Below are 27,339 nucleotides of genomic sequence, written 5' to 3' on the forward strand. Positions count from 1 at the left end.
TCCTTGATTACCCAATCAATTTCCACTTTCTGCTTAGGGGTACTTAAATGCCAGTCAGCTAGTTTCCATGAGAAACCACCATTATTTGGGCGAGTACCCACTACTGCCAGGACCGCCTGGTGTTCAGACCAGTAAGATGGAAGAACCCTAGAACACATGATCTTATCTAAAAGCCTAGGAGAAGCAAAAAAGGTATCGAGTCTAGAGTAAGACTTGTGGGGATTCGAGTAAAAAGTAAACTCTCTCTCTACTGAATTCAAAGCTCTCCACACGTCATAGAGCTGATATTGGGCCATCAGGTTCTGGAAGGCCCGAGAGAGCGACCCAGCTGCCCTATCTGTTCTCTCCCGTGTAGACAGCTGCGATCTGTACTGGGGCTTTAGGATGGGGTACAGTGGTTTACAGTCAGCTTAATTTGGAGTGCTTAATGTCTCCTAGTCGTTATGGAAGCTATATACCCCTCAATCTGTACTCCTGAATTTTGCCCTGCATAAATTGACTTGTGGCTATGCAGTGGGCCTTCTAAAATGGCGGATTTTCGTGCACAAAAAAGTCCTTAATGAAATAAAGTTATCCTCTGCAGCAAACAAGCAAGACCCCCACACAGCAGCCCCTTCTGTATATTAACTTACAGTTAACCCTATGTTGTAGGACTCTGCGTTCCGATATCCCTGCTTAATTGTAACCTGGGGCCTCTTCTTGCACACATAGTCGAATGTGTGCGTGGAGCTGTGGGCTGCAACTGCGTGGCCTAAGTCTCTGGAACCTAAAGAAAGCTGTGCTCCAAAGTAGATCACTTTGTTCCTGCCCGATGGCACACTGACCCCCAAGGTGCTTGACTAGCTTGACTCAGTTGCTGGATTGGATCCGCTCACCACCAGGGCCCCACCACTATCGAGTTCCAGTCTCCGGTCAGGTCAGATTGCCCCTGGGCTATTCACCTCTCCTTATGTAAGTGCCTCGGTTGGGGTGCTTTCGGAGCGGGTCCCTGACCCTCCGGAGGTAGTATAGATAAACACTTGTGCTATGTACACCGGCAGCCTCCTGAGCTACTCTACTTGAACTTCAATAAAAATGGAGTGTACCCTGTGCTAATGAGAATGCCTCTAGCTCTCCTCAGTGGGTTCCCTAGTGAACCCCAAAAAATAGAAAAATAGAGGGGAGCGTCAAAAAGGCTGAGGTAGGTGAGTAAAAATATACACTTTAATCAGTACATATAATATCTAATACATATAATGTCTGTTAGACCTGGCAGCTTTTTGGCGTGTCTCCCCTGTCTTTTTGCCTTCTGACCTCCTGGTTTTGTTTTTGCTGGTTTATTGTCTCTGCGCACTTTACCACTGCTAATCAGTGCTAAAGTGCAAGTGCCCCCTAGGTAAATTGTACTGTTGATTGGTTAATCCATGATTGGCATATTTGATTTACTGGTAAGTCCCTAGTAAAGTGCACTAGAGGTGCCCAGGGCCTGTAAATCAAATGCTACTAGTGGGCCTGCAGCACTGGTTGTGCCACCCACATAAGTAGCCCTGTAATCATGTCTCAGATCTGCCACCGCAGTGTCTGTGTGTGCAGTTTTCAACTGCCAATTCGACTTGGCAGGCCTAAACCTTCCATTTTCTTACATGTAAGACACCCCTAGGTAGCCCCATGGGCAGGGTGCAGTGTACGGTTAAGGTAGGACATATAGTAATATGGTTTATATGTCCTAACAGTGAAATACTGCCAAATTCGGTTTTCACTGTTGCAAGACCTATCTCTCTCATAGGTTAACTTAACCTTTATAAATGATTAAAGCGTATATTCCCTTTGAGAGCAGATGGACAGGTGGAGTTTGGGGTCCCTGAGCTCACAATTTAAAAATACATCTTTTAGTAAAGTTGCTTTTGAGATTGTGTGTTCGAAAATGCCACTTTTAGAAAGTGAGCATTTTCTTGCTTAAACCATTCTGTGACTCTGCCTTGTTTGTGGATTCCCTGTCTGGGTCAGTTTGACAGTTTGGCTGTTTGCACCTCTCACTAGACAGTGACACAAAGGGAGCTGGGGTGTAGCCCGTATTGCCTGATGATGCATCTTCGCTAGGAGGGAGGGGAGGAGTGGTCATTCACACCTGAAAGGACTGTGCCTGCCTCACACAATGCAGACTTCAACCCCCTGGTGTGTGCCTGAGGCCTTGCCTGGGCAAGGCAGGATTTCACAAGCAAGTGAGAATCTTCTTTGAAGTAAACCTACTTCAAAGGCCAAAATGGGTACAAGAAGAGCACTCAAAACTAAAGACTTTAGAATCTTTCTGGAATCTTTCTAGTATCTTGCTGGATTCACGAGGAACCTCTGCAAGGAGAAGAGCTGAAGAGCTGGAGGAGGAGTACTATTCCTTTGCTGTGTTGCTTTGCTGGACTGACCGGTAGTTGCTGCTTCTGCCTGAAAAGAGTGCAAAGGGTAAACTTTGCGGTGTGTCCTGCTTGAGAAAGTTCTCCAAGGGCTTGGAGTAGAGCTTGCCTCCTGTTGGAAGTCTCAGGGACACCAAAGACTTCAGTTTCCTCAACCTGCAGCACTGGGAACTGTGTGTTTTGTGCTGTTCAAGAGGAGAAATCACTGCAACGCCGCCACCGACGCCGCTGGCCTGCACTGTGACTTGTTGATGCTGCACGGAGCCGCATTGCCCCATTTCGCACAGCGACCCTGGTCTTACCGACGCTGTCATCGGACGACTTCACCGAGCCGCTGCTTGCACCGCGACCTGTGGGCCCCGCACTCCGGCATTGCCTGCTCACACCGCAGCCTTGGCATCCCCAACGACGCTGCTCCTGCTGACACCGGCGCCGCTGCCTGAACCGTGGCCTGTGGACACCGCTCGTGAGGTACACGAAGCACCGTCCCGCACCGCAGCCCCGGCCCCCCGACGCCAGCACCATCGACTCCAGTGTCGTCACCAGGCATCCCTGCCTGCACCGTGACCTGTGGACACCGCACGTCGCACCGCCCCGCTTCACACCGCAGCCCTGGTCTCACCGACGCCACTGGATGCCGTCACCGAGCCGCTGCCTGCACCGTAACCTGTGGGCACCGCACGTCACATTGTCCCGCTTCGCACCGCAGCCCCGACGCTGGCGCATCTGACCACAGTTCGATCCACAACGCGTGTGAACACCAAGGGCCCGATGACTCCTGCACCGACTCCGGAAGCAACGCCCCTCTCCAGAGCTCACCGCAAGGATCACGACGCCCTGTAAATCCAAGGTACTGTTTGCGGGTCTTCCCGACACCGTAGCTGGCCCGCGATGCTGCGGCCGGCCTGAACTGTTGGTTTTGTGTATCACGATGCCACGATAGCCCCAGGTGGAGCTATCGACTGCAAGGAACTGTGTTTTTGAATACATCTTGCAGCATTCATATTTTTATTACTGTATGCTGGATTTTTATTGTATTTGGTCTTGTTTTAAATAGTTAAATATTGGCTATTTTTTTCTAAAACTGGTGTGGTGCCCTTTTGTAGTGTTTTCACTGTGTTACTGTGTGTTATGTGCAAATGCTTTACACGTTGCTTCTGAGATAAGCCTGCTGCTCGTGCCAAGCTACCAAGGGGGTGAGCAGGGGTTATCTGAGTGGGTATCTCCTAGGGGTGTGCATCTTCACTGGTCTCACGATTCGATTCGATTACGATTATCATGTCAACGATTCGAAACGATATATATATAGTACACACACACACAAATTTTGATAAATATATTAATTTTACTGGGTAAAATACTGGGTACTCCCATCTATTTACTGACACAATTATGGTCATCTGAAAGGGACCTGGAATTTACCTCACTATTTCATTTGATGTCCTTTTGAACACTGAGATTCCCATTAGAACACTAAGACCATTTGTATTTTTGATTTTTGATTTTTTCATTTATTCATTTTTCATTTTTTTCACGTGGGACTTTGGAATTATATTAACACTGACACATTGGATTTTGGATGGACTTGTTTTAACACCTATACATGGAACTTTGGAATATTTAAATGTGCTTATTTATCACCTATTCCAGGATTGTCTTTGAGCTCTATCACATGTTGCCAGTCTGTTCATTTTTGTGCAACTGTTTATTTTTATTTTTATGCTACCATTGTGTAATTGTCCACTTTACTAAGATCAACTGTTCACTCAAATCTGTATTTTTATTGCTTTTAGCTAGCATGGATCCATGTATTTTATTATATTAGACATTATATGTATTAGATATTATATGTACTGATTAAATGTGCATATTTTTACTCACCTACCTCAGCACTCCCCTCTACTTGAACTTCACCTCTGGGCTCTAAGGCCGCTTCTGGAGAGCAATCTGGTACTTAGTTAGCAAAGTTGATTGTGGGTGGTTAAGAGACGACTTGTGTATTCTTTGCCCTCAGAGTTAGAACTCTTAATTTGAGTTTTTCAGGGTAAATAACCATCAATGCTCCGGAGCTCCCCAGACATGCAGCCTCTTTATACGGTGGTTATAATATATAGATTTTAATTACATTCCAATTTACTGCCCCTTTATGCAAGGACTTTCCAGATGCAAGGAGGCATTTTATCTAAGATTTTTACATCTGCATAAAATGTTATACTCTCAGACCTGGGCCTAGATTTGGAGTTTGGCGGTAGCCGTGAAAACCAGCGTTAGAGGCTCCTAACGCTGGTTTTAGGCTACCGCCGGTATTTGGAGTCAGTCAGGAAAGGGTCTAACGCTCACTTTTCAGCCGCGACTTTTCCATACCGCAGATCCCCTTACGTCAATTGCGTATCCTATCTTTCAATGGGAACTTTCTAACTCCGGTATTTAGAGTCGTGTCTGAAGTGAGCGTTAGAAATCTAACGACAAAACTCCAGCCGCAGAAAAAAGTCAGTAGTTAAGAGCTTTCTGGGCTAACGCCGGTTTATAAAGCTCTTAACTACTGTGCTCTAAAGTACACTAACACCCATAAACTACCTATGTACCCCTAAACCGAGGTCCCCCCACATCGCCGCCACTCGATTAAATTTTTTTAACCCCTAATCTGCCGACCGCCACCTACGTTATACTTATGTACCCCTAATCTGTTGCCCCTAACACCGCCGACCCCTATATTATATTTATTAACCCCTAACCTGCCCCCCACAACATCGCCGCCAGCTACCTACAATAATTAACCCCTAATCTGCCGACCGCCACCTACGTTATACTTATGTACCCCTAATCTGCTGCCCCTAACACCGCCGACCCCTATATTATATTTATTAACCCCTAATCTGCCCCCCTCAACGTCGCCTCCACCTGCCTACACTTATTAACCCCTAATCTGCCAAGCGGACCGCACCGCTACTATAATAAAGTTATTAACCCCTAATCCGCCTCACTAACCATATAATAAATAGTATTAACCCCTAATCTGCCCTCCCTAACATCGCCGACACCTAACTTCAAACATTAACCCCTAATCTGCCGACTGGAGCTCACCGCTATTCTAATAAATGTATTAACCCCTAAAGCTAAGTCTAACCCTAACACTAACACCCCCTAAATTAAATATAATTTAAATCTAACGAAATTAATTAACTCTTATTAAATAAATTATTCCTATTTAAAGCTAAATACTTACCTGTAAAATAAATACTAATATAGCTACAATATAAATTATAATTATATTATAGCTATTTTAGGATTTATATTTATTTTACAGGTAACTTTGTATTTATTTTAACCAGGTACAATAGCTATTAAATAGTTAAGAACTATTTAATAGCTAAAATAGTTGAAATAATTACAAAATTACCTGTAAAATAAATCCTAACCTAAGTTACAATTAAACCTAACACTACACTATCAATAAATTAATTAAATAAAATACCTACAATTACCTACAATTAAACCTAACACTACACTATCAATACATTAATTAAATACAATATCTACAAATAAATACAATGAAATAAACTAGCTAAAGTACAAAAAATAAAAAAGAACTAAGTTACAAAAAATAAAAAAATATTTACAAACATCATAAAAATATTACAACAATTTTAAACTAATTACACCTACTCTAAGCCCCCTAATAAAATAACAAAGACCGCCAAAATAAAAAAATGCCCTACCCTATTCTAAATTACTAAAGTTCAAAGCTCTTTTACCTTACCAGCCCTGAACAGGGCCCTTTGCGGGGCATGCCCCAAAGAATTCAGCTCTTTTGCCTGTAAAAAAACACATACAATACCCCCCCCAACATTACAACCCACCACCCACATACCCCTAATCTAACCCAAACCCCCCTTAAATAAACCTAACACTAAGCCCCTGAAGATCTTCCTACCTTATCTTCACCATACCAGGTTCACCGATCAATCCAGAAGAGCTCCTCCCATGTCCTGATCCAAGCCCAAGCAGGGGGCTGAAGATGTCCATGATCCGGCTGAAGTCATCATCCAAGCGGGAGCTGAAGAGGTCCATGATCCGGCTGAAGTCATCATCCAAGCGGGAGCTGAAGAGGTCCATGATCCGGCTGAAGTCTTCTATCAACGGCATCTTCAATCTTCTTTCTTCCGGATCCATCTTGCAGACCTCCGACGCGGAACATCCTGCTGGCCCGACGGACTACCGACGAATGAAGGCTCCTTTAAGGGACGTCATCCAAGATGGCGTCCCTCAAATTCCGATTGGCTGATAGGATTCCATCAGCCAATCGGAATTAAGGTAGGAAAATTCTGATTGGCTGATGGAATCAGCCAATCAGAATCAAGTTCAATCCGATTGGCCGATCCGATCAGCCAATCAGATTGAGCTCGCATTCTATTGGCTGATCAGAACAGCCAATAGAATGCGTTGATAGAAGACTTCAGCCGGATCATGGACCTCTTCAGCTCCCGCTTGGATGATGACTTCAGCCGGATCATGGACCTCTTTAGCTCCCGCTTGGATGATGACTTCAGCTGGATCATGGACCTCTTTAGCTCCCGCTTGGATGATGACTTCAGCCGGATCATGGACCTCTTCAGCTCCCGCTTGGATGATGACTTCAGCCGGATCATGGACATCTTCAGCCCCCTGCTTGGGCTTGGATCAGGACATTGGAGGAGCTCTTCTGGATCGATCGGTGAACCTGGTATGGTGAAGATAAGGTAGGAAGATCTTCGGGGGCTTAGTGTTAGGTTTATTTAAGGGGGATTTGGGTTAGATTAGGGGTATGTGGGTGGTGGGTTGTAATGTTGGGGGGGGGGTATTGTATGTGGGTTTTTTTACAGGCAAAAGAGCTGAATTCTTTGGGGCATGCCCCGTAAAGGGCCCTGTTCAGGGCTGGTAAGGTAAAAGAGCTTTGAAGTTTAGTAATTTAGAATAGGGTAGGACATTTTTTTATTTTGGGGGTCTTTGTTATTTTATTAGGGGTCTTAGAGTAGGTGTAATTAGTTTAAAATTGTTGTAATATTTTTATGATGTTTGTAAATATTTTTTTATTTTTTGTAACTTAGTTCTTTTTTATTTTTTGTACTTTAGTTAGTTAATTTCATTGTATTTATTTGTAGATATTGTATTTAATTAATGTATTGATAGTGTAGTGTTAGGTTTAATTGTAGGTAATTGTAGGTATTTTATTTAAATAATTTATTGATAGTGTAGTGTTAGGTTTAATTGTAACTTAGGTTAGGATTTATTTTACAGGTAATTTTGTAATTATTTTAACTATTTTAGCTATTGTACCTGGTTAAAATAAATACAAAGTTACCTGTAAAATAAATATAAATCCTAAAATAGCTATAATATAAATATAATTTATATTGTAGCTATATTAGGATTTATTTTACAGGTAAGTATTTAGCTTTAAATATGAATAATTTATTTAATAAGAGTTAATTCATTTTGTTAGATTTAAATTATATTTAATTTAGGGGGGTGTTAGTGTTAGGGTTAGACTTAGCTTTAGGGGTTAATACATTTATTAGAATAGCGGTGAGCTCCAGTCGGCAGATTAGGGGTTAATGTTTGAAGTTAGGTGTCGGCGATGTTAGGGAGGGCAGATTAGTGGTTAATACTATTTATTATAGGGTTAGTGAGGCGGATTAGGGGTTAATAACTTTATTATAATAGCGGTGCGGTCCGCTCGGCAGATTAGGGGTTAATAAGTGTAGACAGGTGGAGGCGACGTTGTGGGGGGCAGATTAGGGGTTAATAAATATAATATAGGGGTCGGCGGTGTTAGGGACAGCAGATTAGGGGTACATATCGATAATGTAAGTAGCGGCGGTTTACGGAGCGGCAGATTAGGGGTTAATAATAATATGCAGGGGTCAGCGATAGCGGGGGCGGCAGATTAGGGGTTAATAAGTGTAAGGTTAGGGGTGTTTAGACTCGGGGTACATGTTAGAGTGTTAGGTGCAGACGTAGGAAGTGTTTCCCCATAGCAAACAATGGGGCTGCGTTAGGAGCTGAACGCGGCTTTTTTGCAGGTGTTAGGTTTTTTTCAGCTCAAACAGCCCCATTGTTTCCTATGGGGGAATCGTGCACGAGCACGTTTTTGAAGCTGGCCGCGTCCGTAAGCAACTCTGGTATCGAGAGTTGAAGTTGCGTTAAATGTGCTCTACGCTCCTTTTTTGGAGCCTAACGCAGCCATTCTGTGGACTCTCAATACCAGAGTTATTTAAAAGGTGCGGCCAGAAAAAAGCCAGCGTTAGCTATTCGGGTCGTTACCGACAAAACTCTAAATCTAGCCGTAAGATTGCTCAGTGTGTGAAATGAGACAGGTTAACTTAACACTGTTCAGTTTACAATACAGCTGACTAAATTTTGAAAACATACAAACAAGCCTAAATCCTGCATTTAACCAGCTTATGGTTCCACCAAGACCATATAGAGTACAGCATTTTCAAAATCCATAAGTACAGCTGACAGATGGGAACATTTGTACACCATATTTGAAGTGGTGCTCTTGGTTGGGGAAAATGGGGGACGACGACATATGTCAACCTTTCAAAAGTACTTTTCTTCATCTAGCCATCTACCCAGATCATTAATGTATAATTTTGAATTCACATAATTATTTTTGCACATTTACAAATATGATTCTTTAAAAAATGATCTCTTAATTTCTGCATTTTTTTTATCATGCATGTCACACACTGTTGATTTAGGGGGTGCAATGTGCAGAAATTTGACCTCCTGTGAGTGTTTCTGTGGGTGTCTGTGTTTATGTCTTTGTGCTTTTGTCTGTGTCTCTATGAGTGTGTATGAATTTTTTTCTGTGGGTCTCTCTGTGAGGGTGGGTGTGTATGTCTTTGTGTATTTTCTGTGGATGTCTCTGTAAAGGTGTGTGCGTATGTCTGTGTGTTTTCTGTGGGTGTCTCTGTAAGGGTGTGTGTATGTCTGTGCATTTTCTGTGGGTGTCTCTGTGAGAGTGTGTGTATGTCTTTGTGTGTTTTCTGTGGATGTCTCAGTGAGGGTGTGTGTGTATGTATGTCTTAGTGTGTTTTATGTTGTTGTCTCTCTGTGTGTGTATGTCTTTATGTGTTTTCTGTGGGTGTCTGTGTGTGTGTGTATGTCTTTGTGTGTTTTCTGAGGCAGTCTCTGTCAGTGTTTCCTTGGGTGTATGTGCAAGTTTGTGTTTGAGTTTGTGTGTGTGTGTCCATTGTCTGTTCCTTTTTAGGACATTTTGAACTTACAACTGATTATTCACATCTTTCTACAGACTTTGAGACTAATGAGACCTTTCCGGAAGTCACCAATCCACCATTTAACATTTAAATTATTGTTTAGGCAGTTCAGGGCCCTTCCTTTCAGCCACTGCATGTGGGTTGTCATCATTTAGTTGGCATCTTCCTTGACAAAAAGATAATCAGAACTCCATATTTTGTTTTGTAAATTTCTTTTTTTGACAAAACTGTAGTCTACCTCATTACTTGTCAGGTCAATGTAAACAAGTGCTGAGTGTATGTTTGGGTGTCTGTGTCTGAGTGTGTTTGTGTGTTTCTTTGCGTGTCTGTTAGAGTGTCTATAAGTGAATCCTTATGTGTGAGTGTGTGTTTCAGTGTATGACTGTGTCAGTGTTTTTGTGTGTTTGTGTGTCACTACCTTTACAACATTTCCAAGTTTGACTACACTTAAGAATAAAGTGCATATACGTTTTAGTCACTTGGTCAAAAATTGCACATGTCAAAGTGGGGCCTAATCAATGGTTAAGTCAGGGGCACCAAAATTTCAACACTTTTTCAACAAAGAACGAATGTACTCCATTTAAAAATAAAAAAGTAGATTTGTTAGTGTCAATATCTGATGAAGGATACTCTGAATCAGCTAAATCCTCATTAGAGAAGGATAATTCAGTATGTTGTCGGTCATTTGAAAATTCATCAACTAAATGAGAAGTTTAAAAAAAGACCTTTACATTTTATTAGAAGGCGGGATGGCAGACAAAGCCTTCTGAATAGAATCAGAAAAATATTCTTATAAATTCCCAGGTATATATTGTACATTAGATGTTAAAAGAATAGCAATAGACAATGCATTAATACTGATGGACATTTTCTCTGCATGTAAAAGTTTATCATGATAACTTATTACAAACCATAGCTAAAGCTAAAAATTCATAACATTAAAATAAATGAACTTAGCTTTGGTAGGACTGATATCAGTCAGAAGAATCCAACAGTGTTTTCTGATACAGGAACAGTTTTGAGATATCTTGCAAATGTAAGAGAAAAAACAACATATAAAGCAAAATATCAATTTCCTTATATAACAGTTTCAGGAATGGGAAAGAAATGCAAAGCAAAATAAGCCTCTGGAAACCAGAAGCAAAAAGAAATGAATTCTTAAATAATGTCAAAAGTTTGGCGCCAATTATGACGCCCACAACTGACAAAATATTTTTTGGTGCCAAAAACGTCTGCAACAAACACGAGCGTCATAGATTAGTTTAGTACAATCAACCTGACTAGATGTGTATTGTTATGCTCTGCAATAAAATAGAGTTGTACCATCATTGCTGTGTCCTGCATATGTCCTGCATCTCATGACATGGTGTCAGAAGTTCTGGACTGTGCTTCTGTTCCTGATCAATTGCAATGTCAAAGTTTACCCCACCTGAGCCTTTTGACTTTTCTCAGCCTGCAGCTTGGCCCACATGGCGTCAGCGGTTTCAGCGCTTCAGGATTGCATCCAAACTGAACAAGGAGAGTGGTGAAGTACAAGTTAATTCTCTTTTATACTCCATGGGGAAAGATGTAGAGCCAGTGTTCAATGCTTTTACTTTACAAGAAGGGGAAGAAGTTAACTTTGATATAGTTATGGATAAACTCAGTGCCCACTTTGTGCCCAAAAGAAATGTGATTCATGAGAGAGCTTGTTTTCACAAACGTAATCAGCGTGTGGGAGAATCTGTGGAGTCATTTGTGCGCAGCCTGTATGAATTAGCTGAATTCTGTGAGTTTGGTGTTGCTAAAGAAGAGCAAATCAGAGACAGAACAGTTATTGGAATTGCAGATGCTGAAGTCTCCCTGAAGCTGCAGTTAGAGCCTGATTTAACATTAGACTATTAGGATGGCCCGCCAGAGTGAACTGGTGAAAAAGCAAAGTGCTGATCTGAGGTCTGAGAGTATTGTGGATGAAGTGCAACAGTCTAGGAAAATTACTAGTGAAAGGCACAGTGTGAGCGGTAGATCTAAAGTACTGGAAAGGCCTAGAAGTGGATGGGCGCAACATGGCCGATGCACACGGTGCTACCGGGCTCATGATCAGAGTGCTATATGCCCGGCCAGAGATAAAAGATGCAGAAAATGTAACAGAATAGGCCATTTTGAAGTGGTGTGTAAAACTGAATACATTAAGGAGATGCAGGTGGACAGTGACCAGGAGGGTCAGGAAGTGTCTTTTGTGGGGTCTGTTGTGGAACGGACAAGCTCAGAGGAAGATTGGAAAGTTACTTTTACTGTAATGGGAGCCAAAGTTGATTTTAAGATTGACACAGAAGCAGATATCACTGTAATGTCTTTTGCTGAATTTATGAAACTGCCTCGACAGCCCCAGCTGGCGAAGGTTACTACAAATGTCCATAGTCCTGGTGGCCGCATTGATTGTGTGGGGAAATTTCTTGCCAGCTGTGAGTACAAACAGAGGAAGTTCACCATGTGGGTGCATGTGATCCGAGGTCAGTGTGTTAACAGTTTATTGAGCAGAAAAGCAGCCTGTGACTTGGGCCTCGTGGCCAGAGTGAATGAGATCTCTGAAGATATGTTTGGCGAGTTGGGCCTACTGAACTGCAAACCTGTCCGTATAGCACTTAAAAGTGATGCAGTCCCATACAGTATTTCTACTCCTCGTAGAATTCCGTTCCCGCTCATGCCTCAAGTGGAGAAAGAGCTCATGCGCATGAAGTCTATGGGGGTTATTGAAGAGGTTGTTGAAGCAACTGATTGGTGTGCCCCCATTGTTCCAGTTGCAAAGAAAAACGGAAAGGTGCGCATCTGTGTGGACCTGAAAAGGTTGAATGAGGCAGTGAAGAGGGAGAGATTTGTGTTGCCGACATTGGAATATATAGCCCCGAAGTTGGCTGGGGTGAAGTTCTTTTCCACATTAGACGCTTCTAGCGGCTTTTGGCAGATCCCCCTGGATCCAAAGTGCCGCAAACTGACTACCTTTATCACACCGATAGGTCTGTTCTGCTTCTGCAGACTCCCCTTTGGGATATCCTCCGCTCCTGAAATCTTTCAAAGGGAAATGAGTTCTCTCCTGAGTGGCCACGTGGGCACAGCGGTCGTCATGGACGACATTCTAGTGTATGGGTCTACAGTGGAGGAGCATGATCAGCGTTTGAGTTGTGTGCTGCAGGCTATCAAAGAGTCTGGGCTGAAGCTGAATAAAGAAAAATGTCATTTTAGGAAAACTGAATTATGCTACTTTGGGCATATCATCAACGGGGATGGCATCAAGCCGGACCCTGAGAAAATTCGGGCTATTGAACAGATGAAAAGCCCTTCTGATGTACATGAGCTGAGACAGATATTGGGCCTTGTAAATTACGTGGGCAAGTTTCTTCCAGATTTATCTACAGTTTTACACCCTATCACAGAGTTGCTTAAGAAAGATGTTGCCTGGGTCCGGGGACCCTCACAGGAAAAAGCGTTCCTGCATGCCAAGTCACTGCTGGGGTCTGCCCCAGTGCTGGGGTTCTACGACCCTTCAAAAAAGACTGTGGTTAGTGCTGATGCAAGCAGTTATGGGTTGGGGGCTGCACTCCTGCAGCTGAATGACAACAAACTACAGCCCATCGCCTACTGTTCCCGCACACTGACGGCTGCGGAGTCAAAATACGCTCAAATTGAGAAAGAGTGCCTGGCTGCAGTTTTGGCCTGTGAGCGCTTTCAGCGTTATCTAGTGGGTTTGGAGAAATTTAGTCTGGAAACTGACCACAAACCGCTAGTCCCTCTAATCAATTCTTATGACATTGACAAAACACCCTTGAGATGCCAGAGACTTTTAATGAGACTGCTCAGGTTCAATGTTCAGGCAGTGCATGTGCCGGGGAAACAACTGGTTGTGGCAGATACACTATCCAGGCTCCCGCTGGCTGCTGCTGAAGAATCCTCCACGGAATCGGATGTGAAAGTGTATGTTGATTCAGTTCTGGCCTCTAAGTCCATTTCTTCAAGGAAACTGGAAGAGATAAAGAAAGAGACATATTTGGACACAGATCTGCAAGAAGTTATAAGGTACATAAAAGATGGCTGGCCCGAGAGCCGGGCAGCCTGGATGTCTTTAAATGCTTACCAGCAAGAGAGGTCGCAGCTCACGGAGCTGGAGGGGTTGGTGCTGTTCCAAGACCGCATTGTAATTCCTGTCAGCATGAGGAAGGAGATGTTAAACAGGATTCACGATGGCCACTTAGGCATTACAAAGTGCAGAGAAAGGGCAGCTACAGCTGTGTGGTGGCCTGGGATCAGCTCCGACATTGCAAATCATGTGTCTAAATGTGCCTTTTGCCGGGAACGCCGGCCTACTCAGAGAAGGGAGCCCTTAATGTCTACTCCGCTGCCTGCGGGGCCGTGGCAGAAAATAGCTGCTGATTTGTGTGAACTGCACGGGAAAAAGTTTCTTGTTGTGATCGACTACTATTCCAGGTATTTGGAAATTGCACCCCTGAATGATATCACAAGTCAGGCCGTTATCATTCGCCTGAAGAGCTTGTTCGCCCGCTGGGGCATTCCAATGGAGCTGGTGAGTGATAATGGTATGCAGTTCGCTTCTACAGAGTTCAGTGCTTTCAGCAGGGAATATGATTTTGTACATTCCACGTCAAGTCCACATTATCCGCAGGCCAACGGAATGGCTGAAAGGGCAGTTCAAACAACAAAATTCATTCTAAAGCAATCTGAGCCGTACCTAGCCCTCTTGTCATACAGGGCGACGCCCATTCAAGCCACTGGGTTTAGCCCGGCACAGCTGATGCTAGGACGCCAGATTCGCACCACTTTACCCTCAGTGGGTGTCTTCAAGCCGCCTGGCCCTGTTCTTCGGGACGAAGTCCTTAGGAGGGATGAAGAGGCCAAAAAGGGTTATCGTTTCTTCAACGACAGGAGACATTCTGTCAGGCCTTTACAGGAACTGAAAGCGGGCCAAAGTGTCAGAATTAAACTGGATGATGAGAAGAAATGGAAGACGTCTGCTACGGTAGTGGGCCGCTCTCCAGAACCAAGGTCTTACACAGTCCTTACAGAGGGAGGGACGGTTACACGCCGTAACCGAAGACATCTTCAGCCTGTACCTGAGAGTCTGGAACCAGATACCTCAGTACCACCGCCGGTGGGATCCCCTGTTCTAAGAGAAGTGCCTTCCCCTCAGCAAGATCACAGCGGGGATATATCTTTGCCTCCAGCAGACTCTTGTTCACCATCTTCTGTATCAGAGGACAGTTCATGCAAAGTTACATCAAGCGGAAGAGTGGTGAAACTTCCGGCCCGATACAGGGACTGACTTTAGCTAGAACAGTGACCGGAAGTATGGGCAGAATAATCCCATGGTCACTGTGGACTAGGGTAGTCTACCCCGATGTCCAAGTCAGGATGTAATTTATTTGTTCATGTTTTCTAATCTATCTGTTTTTATAATGTTCAAAAACAAAAATGTTGTTGTATACCCTGTTGGTGTACCTTGTTATTTATTATATGCAAATGTATGCTTTGCCTTTGAAAAAGGGGAAGATGTGATGAGAGCAGGATGTGATGTCACTAGTATGTGGGCGGGGCTTAGGTCCGGTGTCTGTGGCGCAGTTAGTTTAGTACAATCAACCTGACTAGATGTGTATTGTTATGCTCTGCAATAAAATAGAGTTGTACCATCATTGCTGTGTCCTGCATATGTCCTGCATCTCATGACACCGGAAATGACGAAATTACGTCAACAAACGTAATTCTCGCGCCAAAAAAGTCTTGTGCCAAGAATGACGCAATAAATTATAGCATTTTGCGCTCCGGCGAGCCTAACAGCCCGCAATTTAGAAAAGAGAGTCAATTTGAAAACTTCAGGTAAGAATTTTTTTTTTTTTATATGCATTTCCCAAATATGAAACTGACAGTCTGCAAAAAGGAAATATACTGATAAACCTGAATCATGGCAAATATAAGTACAAACATATATTTAGAACTTTAAATATAAAGTGCCAAACCATAGCTGAGAGTGTCTTAAATAAAGGAAACATACTTACCAGAAGACACTCATCTACATAAAGTAGATAGCCAAACCAGTACTGAAATGAGAATCAGCAGAGGTAATGGTATATAAGAGTATATCGTCGAACTTAAAAGGGAGGTAGGAGATGAATATCTATGACTGATAACAGAGAACCTATGAAATAGATCCCCGTTAGGATGACCATTGTATTCGATAGGTAATACTCCCTTCACATCCCTCTGTCATTCACTGCACTCTGAGAGGAACCGGGCTTCAAAAAAGCTGAGAAGCGAATATCAACATAGAAATCTAGCACAAACTTACTTCACCACCTCCATAGGAGGCAAAGTTTGTAAAACTGAATTGTGGGTGTGGTGGGGGGTGTATTTATAAGCATTTTGAGGTTTGGGAAACTTTGCCCCTCCTGGTAGGATTGTATATCCCATACGTCACTAGCTCATGGACTCTTGCCAATTACATGAAAGAAAGACCCTTTACACAAACAGTAGCAAGCTGGAGTAGGTATCTGACGGTATTCTCCTAAAACTTTGGGGCTTTGGAATCTGAAAATTAGAGCAATGTTATTTAAAAATAAGCAAAACTATACATTAAAAAAAAAAAAAAAAACTTAATGGGCTATATAAATAGATCATCTACAAAACATTTATGCAAAGAAAAAAATGAGTGTATAATATCCCTTTAAATGGGAAATGAGTGATTTTTAAAGGTTTTTAGTAGAAGGAAGGGAGATGGGAGGACTAAAGAGGGGGTTGTTAAGCACTCTTGAACCTAAGGTGTAAATGTTGCTGCATCAAAGCAGCATAAATTCATAGCTGGTCTGTATAGGTATATATTAAAATTAAACTCTTTATTAAATAAATCACATAAAAGGTTATACTTTTCACCAAATTACCCCACACCAAATAAAACTCTCATATATAACCGATCAAGCTTTAGGCAAAAGGAAAGCTACCTCCCTGTATTCCTGGCCGATAACCGGAAACATCGGCATCAGGTGTCAGAGGTAGCTAGTGAAGACAACAGCCTGCAGCATATAAGGTTAGTGAGAGTGAGATATTTTAAGTTAAAAATAGCACAAATGCATTTCGGCGGCTGTACGGCCTTTCTCAATGTGGTAAAAGTTAGTGAGACTGACAAGCCGAACCTCCATTATGCGAGTCTATTTATACCCTAAACATGAGCAGTGAGAGGCCAATCAACACGGCCAAACCGGACACGCCTGTCAGGCAGCCAATCCCAATCAGCTATTGTGTCTCTACCCATTCAGACCGCAAATTCAGTCACGTCATTGGTCCAAACAGCTGAGGGCACAAGAGAATAATACTGACAGGGATCGCATGTCCTTTAACATCTATCGGCATAAATATATAAGATCAAAAATGAGATCACATTACGCTTGTGTCATTTTCATAGTCTGAAAGCGGGGGAGAGCTATATATGAATCGGGGACCGAAGTTTGTTGCGATTCTATAATAATAAATAATAATTTTTGGGTTTATTTGTAAATGTTGCTGAAATGTCAATGTATGTATAGTGGAACATTACAGAATATTCCTAATGTTGATAACATCTGAAATGATCGCCTGCATTATGGTTAATATTTGACCACTAATAAGAGTCCACTAGAGTTATTCCATACTCATTAATATACATACGTTAATATACTAATGGTATGATTAAAATTGGTGTGTAAACATACAGTAAGATCTAGAAATCATTACCTAATATTTAATTGTCAGCTATAATAATAAACCCAATTATGTGGGATGTGCACCCAGAATGGGGTATCAAATATAACATAATCATTAAGAGACAGTATAACAGTGATAAACTAAGTTTCTATGACTCTGCCTACTTTCTGATTTAACAAAGATAAATGAATGCCCCCACCAGACGTAATATATAAAATAGTCTCTTTCTTATAATATGCCTTTAAGGTCTACCTGGGTTGTATTACCTAGATTATTATAATCATAAAGACTATTATACATCTGTTTGGTAAAATTTGGAAATGTGCATGTCCAACACATATAATTGTTTTCTTTGTACGATTTCTTACCCTATCATTAAGAGCGTAATTCATTGGCCTTATATTAATAAGTCTCAGAACTCTCGTAGTATCACATGAAACTAGACTGCACTTATATGTCTAATATGTAGTAACCAATATGTGTATATTGCGTGCTATATACCGTAAGGGTGCCCTAACACGGCAACATACCACTTCAGTGTCACTGGATTTCGGATATATATGTATTAGGACTGAACTCTATGACGTAAGATTACATAATGTGTGAGTTAGGACTCGCTAGTGAACATTAGTATATGTCATAGGATATGAACAGTGTTTTTAGTGGGTCAGCTGTTTAGTCATACTATTTGGTTACGGAGAAGCATACACAAGTAGAATCGCAACAAACTTCGGTCCCCGATTCATATATAGCTCTCCCCCGCTTTCAGACTATGAAAATGACACAAGCGTAATGTGATCTCATTTGTGATCTTATATATTTATGCCGATAGATGTTAAAGGACATGCGATCCCTGTCAGTATTATTCTCTTGTGCCTTCAGCTGTTTGGACCAATGACGTGACTGAATTTGCGGTCTGAATGGGTAGAGACACAATAGCTGATTGGGATTGGCTGCCTGACAGGCGTGTCCGGTTTGGCCGTGTTGATTGGCCTCTCACTGCTCATGTTTAGGGTATAAATAGACTCGCATAACGGAGGTTCGGCTTGTCAGTCTCACTAACTTTTACCATATTGAGAAAGGCCGTACAGCCGCCAAAATGCATTTGTGCTATTTTTAACTTAAAATATCTCACTCTCACTAACCTTATATGCTGCAGGCTGTTGTCTTCACTAGCTACCTCTAACACCTGATGCCGATGTTTCCGGTTATCGGCCAGGAATACAGGGAGGTAGCTTTCCTTTTGCCTAAAGCTTGATCGGTTATATATGAGAGTTTTATTTGGTGTGGGGTAATTTGGTGAAAATTGTCACCTTTTATGTGATTTATTTAATAAAGAGTTTAATTTTAATATATACCTATACAGACCAGCTATGAATTTATGCTGCTTTCATGCAGCAACATTTACACCTTAGGTTCAAGAGTGCTTAACAAACCCCTCTTTAGTCCTCCCCTCTCCCTTCCTTCTACTAACAGTCATTTAAAGGGGTAGCATCGAGGTTTTTATTACCTCTACTAACCTAATTGATAATACTGTGCCTATAATTCCTTTTGCATTTTAGTGCTTTTTAAAGGTATCACTACTTTATTTTGGCATTTGTATTATTGGTCTAACATAGCAATTCCACTCTATTTTCTTTTTAATAGATACATTCTTTAACAGCCTGAAAATAAAGTTGTGTGGTTCAATAAAGAATTAATTACAATTTGTTTTGAGAATGAGACTAAGGACAATAGTCTTCATAAAAAGAAATGTTAGCAAAGCATAGATATGTATAAAGTGGAAAGAAAATCTTTGTTTCAAAGGGCTATATTTTAGCTCTGCCTATCATCATATTTAACAGTCTCTAATACAAGCATGTTTATGGCTAATGTTAAAAATGTATGTATTTAACATTGTTCAAGTTAAAGTGACAGTAAAGATTTTTGTTACTTTATTGTGCAGTATGTGCACAATTTAAAAGGGTATTCAGAGACGTACGTGTTATAAAGCCAATTTAAATGTCAACCAAAATCGCTCTGGTATCCCTTTCATTCCCTTTCATAGTCCACTTGTCAGCCACTGAGGGTTTTTTTAAACCGCATCAGTAGGTTTCTTGCGAATCAAAATCTGATTGATAACCCTGTTCTACTTTAGTGCACCCTGTGATACAGTTTATAAGAAGAGAAAAAAAGCAGCATATTAAAAACAGTAATGAAGGGGGACCCTGGGCTGTTTTGGTTACCTTATCTATTTCAAATTGGCTTTATTAAAGGTGAGTATCTAAATACCCTTTTAATTGTGCCCATACAATCATGTAAAAAAATGTCCATTTAAATTTTAAAATATATAGCTTTTTAGCATCTCTCTTCCGTTCCACTCTCTATGTAATTAATTAATGGTATGCATGTAACATTCTGCACCTTAGCTTTTCAGTAAATCTCTGTCGTTGACAGTGCAATTAACAATGTCACTACACAGAATTGCAGTAGTGATCGCTACAGACTTGCCTCCTCTTTCTTTTTCAACACTGTGATTACATCTAGTTTTATACCACAGTGCTCATGTCCTGTTATCTGATGCTGAACACAATGTGATAGTAACTGACACAGAAAAAGAGTGGTCATGAGGGTAATCTGTGGTTTTGTTAGAGACTCATTTGCTTGCATTGTCTTATTTGACAGAACTAACAAGTGTAATTGTCACAGAAGCAGGCGCACAGCTTCCCTCTGTGGATAGATTTTGCTCATGTTTGCTGTTATAACAAGAGTGCTGCTTGTCATCAGATATGGGTGAGAGCAGGATATGAGCACTACGGTTTAAGATTAGCTGCAGTCACAGTGCTCATATCCTGCTCTCTCAACCTTGTCATAGTGCTCATACCTTGCTCTAACCCTTGTCAAAATGCTCATATCCTGTTCTCACCCCTGTTATAGTGCTCATATCCTGCACTCACCTTTGTCATAGTGCTCATATCCTGTTCTCACCCTTGTCGTAGTGCTCATACCTTGTTCTCACCCTTATCATAGTGCTCATACCTTGTTCTCACCCTTGTCGTAGTGCTCATATCCTGCTCTCTCACCCTTGTCACAGTGTTCATACCTTGTTCTCACCCTTGTCGTAGTGCTCATATCCTGTTCTCTCACCCATGTCGTAGTGCTCATACCTTGTTCTCACTCTTGTCATAGTGCTAATACCTTGCTCTCACCCTTGTTCTAGTGCTCATATCCTGCTCTCTCACCCTTGTCATAGTGTTCATACCTTGTTCTCACCCTTGTCGTAGTGCTCATATCCTGTTCTCTCACCCATGTCGTAGTGCTCATACCTTGTTCTCACCCTTGTCATAGTGCTAATACCTTGCTCTCACCCTTGTTGTAGTGCTTATATCCTGCTCTCTCACCCTTGTCATAGTGCTCATACCTTGTTCTCACCCTTGTCGTAATGCTCATATCCTGCTCTCTCACCCTTGTCGTAGTACTCACATCCTGCTCTCTCACCCTTGTCACAGTGTTCATACCTTGTTCTCACCCTTGTCGTAGTGTTCATATCCTGTTCTCTCACTCATGTCGTAGTGCTCATACCTTGTTCTCACTCTTGTCATAGTGCTAATACCTTGCTCTCACCCTTGTTCTAGTGTTTATATCCTGCTCTCTCACCCTTGTCATAGTGTTCATACCATGTTCTCACCCTTGTCGTAGTGTTCATATTCTGTTCTCTCACCCATGTCGTAGTGCTTATACCTTGTTCTCACCCTTGTCATAGTGCTAATACCTTGCTCTCACCCTTGTTGTAGTGCTTATATCCTGCTCTCTCACCCTTGTCATAGTTCTCATACCTTGTTCTCACCCTTGTCGTAGTGCTCATATCCTGCTCTCTCACCCTTGTCATAGTGTTCATAGCTTGTTCTCACCCTTGTCGTAGTGCTCATATCCTGCTCTCTCACCCTTGTCATAGTGCTCATACCTTGTTCTCACCCTTGTTGTAGTGCTCATATCCTGTTTTCCCCCTTGTCATAGTGTTAATATCCTGCTCTCTCACCCATGTCATAGTGCTCATATCCTGCTCTCTGACCCATGTCATAGTGCCCATATCCTGCTCTCACCCCTGTTGTAGTGCTCATATCCTGCTCTCATCCCTGTTGTAGTGCTCATATCCTGCTCTCACCCCTATCATAGTGCTCATATCCTGCTTTTTAACCCTGTCATAGTGCTCATATCCTGTTTTCACCCTTGTCGTAGTGTTTATACCTTGTTCTCACCCTTGTTGTAGTGCTCATACCTTGTTCTCACTCTTGTCATAGTGCTCATACCTTGTTCTCACCCTTGTCGTAGTGCTCATATCCTGCTCTTTCACACTTGTCATAGTGTTCATACCTTGTTCTTACCCTTTTCGTAGTGCTCATATCCTGCTCTCTCACCCATGTCGTAGTGCTCATATCCTGTTCTCTCACCAATGTCGTAGTGCGCATACCTTGTTCTCACCCTTGTCATAGTGCTAATACCTTGCTCTCACCCTTGTTGTAGTGCTTATATCCTGCTCTCTCACCCATGTCGTTAGCTCATACCTTGTTCTCACCCTTGTCATAGTGCCCATATCCTGTTTTCCCCCTTGTCATAGTGTTACTATCTTGCTCTCTCACCCATGTCATAGTGCTCATATCCTGCTCTCTCACCCTTGTCTCAGTGTTTATACCTTGTTCTCACCCTTGTTGTAGTGCTCATATCCTTTTCTCCCACCCATGTCGTAGTGCTCATACCTTGTTCTCACCCTTGTCATAGTGCTAATACCTTGCATAGGATATGCAATAAACTCCCAAAAATCTGAGTTATTATAGCTAAAAAGGAATAAAGATCCTTATTTGCAACTGCCATTTAAAGAAGTCAATTGTTTAAAATACTTAGGAATTAATGTATCTAGATGCCCGGAAGAATGGTACAATTGAAATTTTTCAGGGGTAGTTAGGAAAATAGTGGATGAAATTCAAAAATGGTCTTCTTTTCCTCTTTTTTTAGCTGGTAAAATAAATCTAATTAAAATGGTAGCCCTACCCAAATTATTATATGTAATGCAAAATGTACCGCTCTTCTTAAGAAAGTGCGACATAAATCAATTAAATAGTGCTTGTAGATTATTTTTATGGGGTAAGTCTAAACCTAAACTATCATTAAAAAGACTTAACCAAAGTAAAGAATATGCTGGACTCAGTTTCTCTTCAATTCAGAAATATAATCTTGTCTGCTTTATGAAAATAGTCCCAGATTGGCTAACAGATAGTTCTTTCTTAACTGTTCTCTTTGTGAATCATGAAAGAAAAAAATTGGGTTTAATGTCCCTTTAAAGAAAAATATAATCTCTCCAATAGAGATATGCTTGGTTATTTTCAGACAAGACATTTTCTCAACACAGTTGATCTTAGTTCCTTTGACAAAAATTGGGAAAGAGTCTATGCGGGAATAAACATTTTCTTAAAAGGTAAAACAGCTATTGCAGGTTGGTATAACATGTTATTATATAAAGAAGGGCAGCATGCATTGGAAAAATGGATTGCAGATATTCCCTCAATAGATGAAACAACAATTGGAAAGAGTATTGATAGGGTATGGGCGGCGTGAGTCGCATGTTAAATTAATTAATAGAGTTTATATTACTCCAAGAGATCTTGGGAGGTGGAATAAGGCCCAATCATATGAATGTGCTCGTTGTAGTTGGCTTAATGCAGATCTGATACATTGGCCTCTAGTTATCAACGTGTCTACTTACCTGCCATCGCCGGCCCCAATACGCCCGCCTAAGCTCGCCTACCATCGCCACCGCGGACCTGAATACGCTCTCCAAAGTTATCAATAAATCTGTCAAAAAGCCGCGCACCAAGTACGGGGTGATGAGCAGCGGACTGTGATAGTTATCGCTCATCCGATCTCGCTGCTCTTCGGCTTTTTGACAGCTTTATTGACAAGCTGTCACTAAGCACCCACACTAAACTACACTGTTCTACCCCCTATACTGGCGCCCCCGGAGCCCCCCGCAACTAAATAAAGTTATTAACCACTAAACCGCCGCTCCTGGACACCGCCGCAACTATAATAAATGTATTAACCCCTAAACCGCCACTCCCAGAGCCCACCGCCACCTACATTATACCTAGTAACCCCTATCCTGCCCCCCCTATACCGCCGCCACCTATAATAAATTTATTAACCCCCTATCCTGCCGATCCCGGACCCCGCCGCAACTAAATAAATTGTTTAACCCCTAAACCGCCACTCCCGGACCCCGTCGCCACCTATATTAAACTTATTAACCCCTAATCTGCCCCCCCACACCGTCGCCACCTATAATAAATTTATTGACCCCTATCCTGCCCCCCCATACCGCTGCCACTATAATAAAATTTTTAACCACTAAACCTAAGTCTAACCCTAACCCTGACACCCCCCTAACTTAAATATTAATTAAATACATCTAAATATTATAACTCTTATTAACTAAATTAATCCTATTTAAAACTAAGTACTTACCTTTAAAATAAACCCTAATATAGCTACAATATAAATAAAAATTATATTGTATTTTTATTTTACAGGCAACTTTCAATTTATTTTAACTAGGTACAATAGCTATTAAATAGTTATTAACTATTTAATAACTACCTAGTTAAAATAAAGAGAATTTTTACCTGTAAAATAAAAACTAACCTAAGTTACAATTACACCTAACACTACACTATACTTAAATAAATTATTCCTATTTAAAACTAAATACTTACCTGTAAAATAAACCCTAAGATAGCTACAATGTAATTAATAATTACATTGTAGCTATTTTAGGATTTATATTTATTTTACAGGTAACTTTGTTTTTATTTTAGCTAGTTAGAATAGTTATTAAATAGTTATTAACTATTTAATAACTACCTAGCTAAAAGAAATACAAAATGACCTGTAAAATAAATCCTAACCTAAGTTACAATTAAACCTAACACTACACTATCATTAAATTAATTAAATAAATTAGCTACAAATAACTACAATTAAATACAATTAAATACAATACAATTAAATAGGCTGATCCAATCAGCCTATCAGATTGAGCTTGCATTCTATTGGCTGATCGGAACAGCCAATACAATGCAAGCTCAATCTGATTGGCTGATTGGATCAGCCATTTGGATTGAACTTCAATCTGATTGGCTGATTAAATCAGCCAATCAGATTTTTCCTACCTTAATTCCAATTGGCTGATAGAATCCTATCAGCCAATCGGAATTCGAGGGACGCCATCTTGGATGACGTCACTTAAAGGAACCGTCATTCGTTGTTAGTCTGTCGGTAGAAGAGGATGGCTCCGCGTCGGCTCGTCTGAAGATGGCTCCGCTCCGGATGGATGAAGATTGAAGACGCCGCCTGGATGATGACTTCAATCGGATGGAAGACTTCTTCAGCGCCCCTTGGTTGATGACTTCAATCGGATGGAAGACTTCTTCAGCGCCCCTTGGATGAAGACTTTGGCCGCTGCGGATGTCCTCTTCTGTTCCATCGGTGGTCGGTTGGCTGAAGACGGCTAAAGGTAGGATGATCTTCAGGGGGGTAGTGTTAGGTTTATTTAAGGGGGGTTTGGGTTAGAGTAGGGGTGTGTGGGTGGTGGGTTTTAATGTTGGGGGGGTTGTATTTTTATTTTACAGGCAAAAGAGCTGTTTTCTTTGGGGCATGCCCCGCAAAAGGCCCTTTTAAGGGCTGGTAAGGTAATAGAGCTGTTAACTTTTTAATGTAGAATAGGGTAGGGCATTTTTTTTATTTTGGGGGGCTTTGTTATTTTATTAGGGGGCTTAGATTAGGTGTAAGTAGCTTAAAATTGTTGTAATATTTTTCAAATGTTTGTAACTTATTTTTTTTTATTTTTTGTAATTTATTTTTTTTTATTTTTTGTACTTTAGTTAGTTTATTTAATTGTATTTAATTGTAGTTATTTGTAGCTAATTTATTTAATTAATTTAATGATAGTGTAGTGTTAGGTTTAATTGTAACTTAGGTTAGGATTTATTTTACAGGTAATTTTGTATTTCTTTTATCTTGGTAGTTATTAAATAGTTAATAACTATTTAATAACTATTCTAACTAGCTAAAATAAATACAAAGTTACCTGTAAAATAAATATAAAGCCTAAAATAGCTACAATGTAATTATTAATTACATTGTAGCTATCTTAGGGTTTATTTTACAGGTAAGTATTTAGTTTTAAATAGGAATAATTTATTTAAGTATAGTGTAGTGTTAGGTGTAATTGTAACTTAGGTTAGTTTTTATTTTACAGGTAAATTTCTCTTTATTTTAACTAGGTAGCTATTAAATAGTTAATAACTATTTAATAGCTATTGTACCTAGTTAAAATAAATTGAAAGTTGCCTGTAAAATAAAAATAAATCCTAAAATAGCTACAATATAATTATTATTTATATTGTAGCTATATTATGGTTTATTTTAAAGGTAAGTATTTAGTTTTAAATAGGATTAATTTAGTTAATAAGAGTTATAATATTTAGATGTATTTAATTAATATTTAAGTTAGGGGGGTGTTAGGGTTTTAGGGTTAGACTTAGGTTTAGGGGTTAATAATTTTATTATAGTGGCGGCGGTATAGGGGGGCAGGATAGGGGTTAATACATTTATTATAGGTGGCGATGGTGTAAGGGGGGCAGATTAGGGGTTAATAAGTTTAATATAGGTGGCGGCGGAGTCCGGGAGCTTCGGTTTAGGGGTTAAACAATTTATTTAGTTGCGGCGGGGTCCAGGATCGGCAGGATAGGGGTTAATAAATTTATTATAGGTGGCGGCGGTATAGGGGGGGCAGGATAGGGGTTACTAGGTATAATGTAGGTGGCGGTGGGCTCTGGGAGCGGCGGTTTAGGGGTTAATACATTTATTATAGTTGCGGCGATGTCCGGGAGCGGTGGTTTAGTGGTTAATAACTTTATTTAGTTGCGGTGGGCTCAGATCCTGCTTTTTAACCCTGTCATAGTGCTTATATCCTGTTTTCACCCTTGTTGTAGTGTTTATACCTTGCTCTCACCCTTGTTGTAGTGCTCATACCTTGTTCTCACTCTTGTCATAGTGCTCATACCTTGTTCTCACCCTTGTCGTAGTGCTCATATCCTGCTCTCTCACACTTGTCATAGTGTTCATACCTTGTTCTCACCCTTTTCGTAGTGCTCATATCCTGCTCTCTCACCCATGTCGTAGTGCTCATATCCTGTTCTCTCACCAATGTCGTAGTGCGCATACCTTGTTCTCACCCTTGTCATAGTGCTAATACCTTGCTCTCACCCTTGTCATAGTGCTCATATCCTGTTTTCCCCCTTGTCATAGTGTTAATACCCTGCTCTCTCACCCATGTCATAGTGCTCATATCCTGCTCTCTCACCCTTGTCTCAGTGTTTATACCTTGTTCTCACCTTTGTCGTAGTGCTCATATCCTGTTCTCCCACCCATGTCGTAGTGCTCATACCTTGTTCTCACCCTTGTCATAGTGCTAATACCTTGCATAGGATATGCAATAAACTCCCAAAAATCTGAGTTATTATTATTGCAACTGCCATTTAAAGAAGTCAATTGTTTAAAATACTTAGGAGTTAATGTATCTAGATGCCCGGAAGAATGGTACAATGGAAATTTTTCAGGGGTAGTTAGGAAAATAGTGGATGAAATTCAAAAATGGTCTTCTTTTCCTCTTTCTTTAGCTGGTAAAATAAATCTAATTAAAATGGTAGCCCTACCCAAATTATTATATGTAATGCAAAATGTACCGCTCTTCTTAAGAAAGTGCGACATAAATCAATTAAATAGTGCTTGTAGATTATTTTTTTGGGGTAAGTCTAAACCTAAACTATCATTAAAAAGACTTAACCAAAGTAAAGAATATGCTGGACTCAGTTTCTCTTCAATTCAGAAATATAATCTTGTCTGCTTTATGAAAATAGTCCCAGATTGGCTAA

Source organism: Bombina bombina, chromosome 4 (genome assembly GCF_027579735.1).
Source record: "Bombina bombina isolate aBomBom1 chromosome 4, aBomBom1.pri, whole genome shotgun sequence".
NCBI classification, from domain to species: Eukaryota; Metazoa; Chordata; class Amphibia; order Anura; family Bombinatoridae; genus Bombina; species Bombina bombina.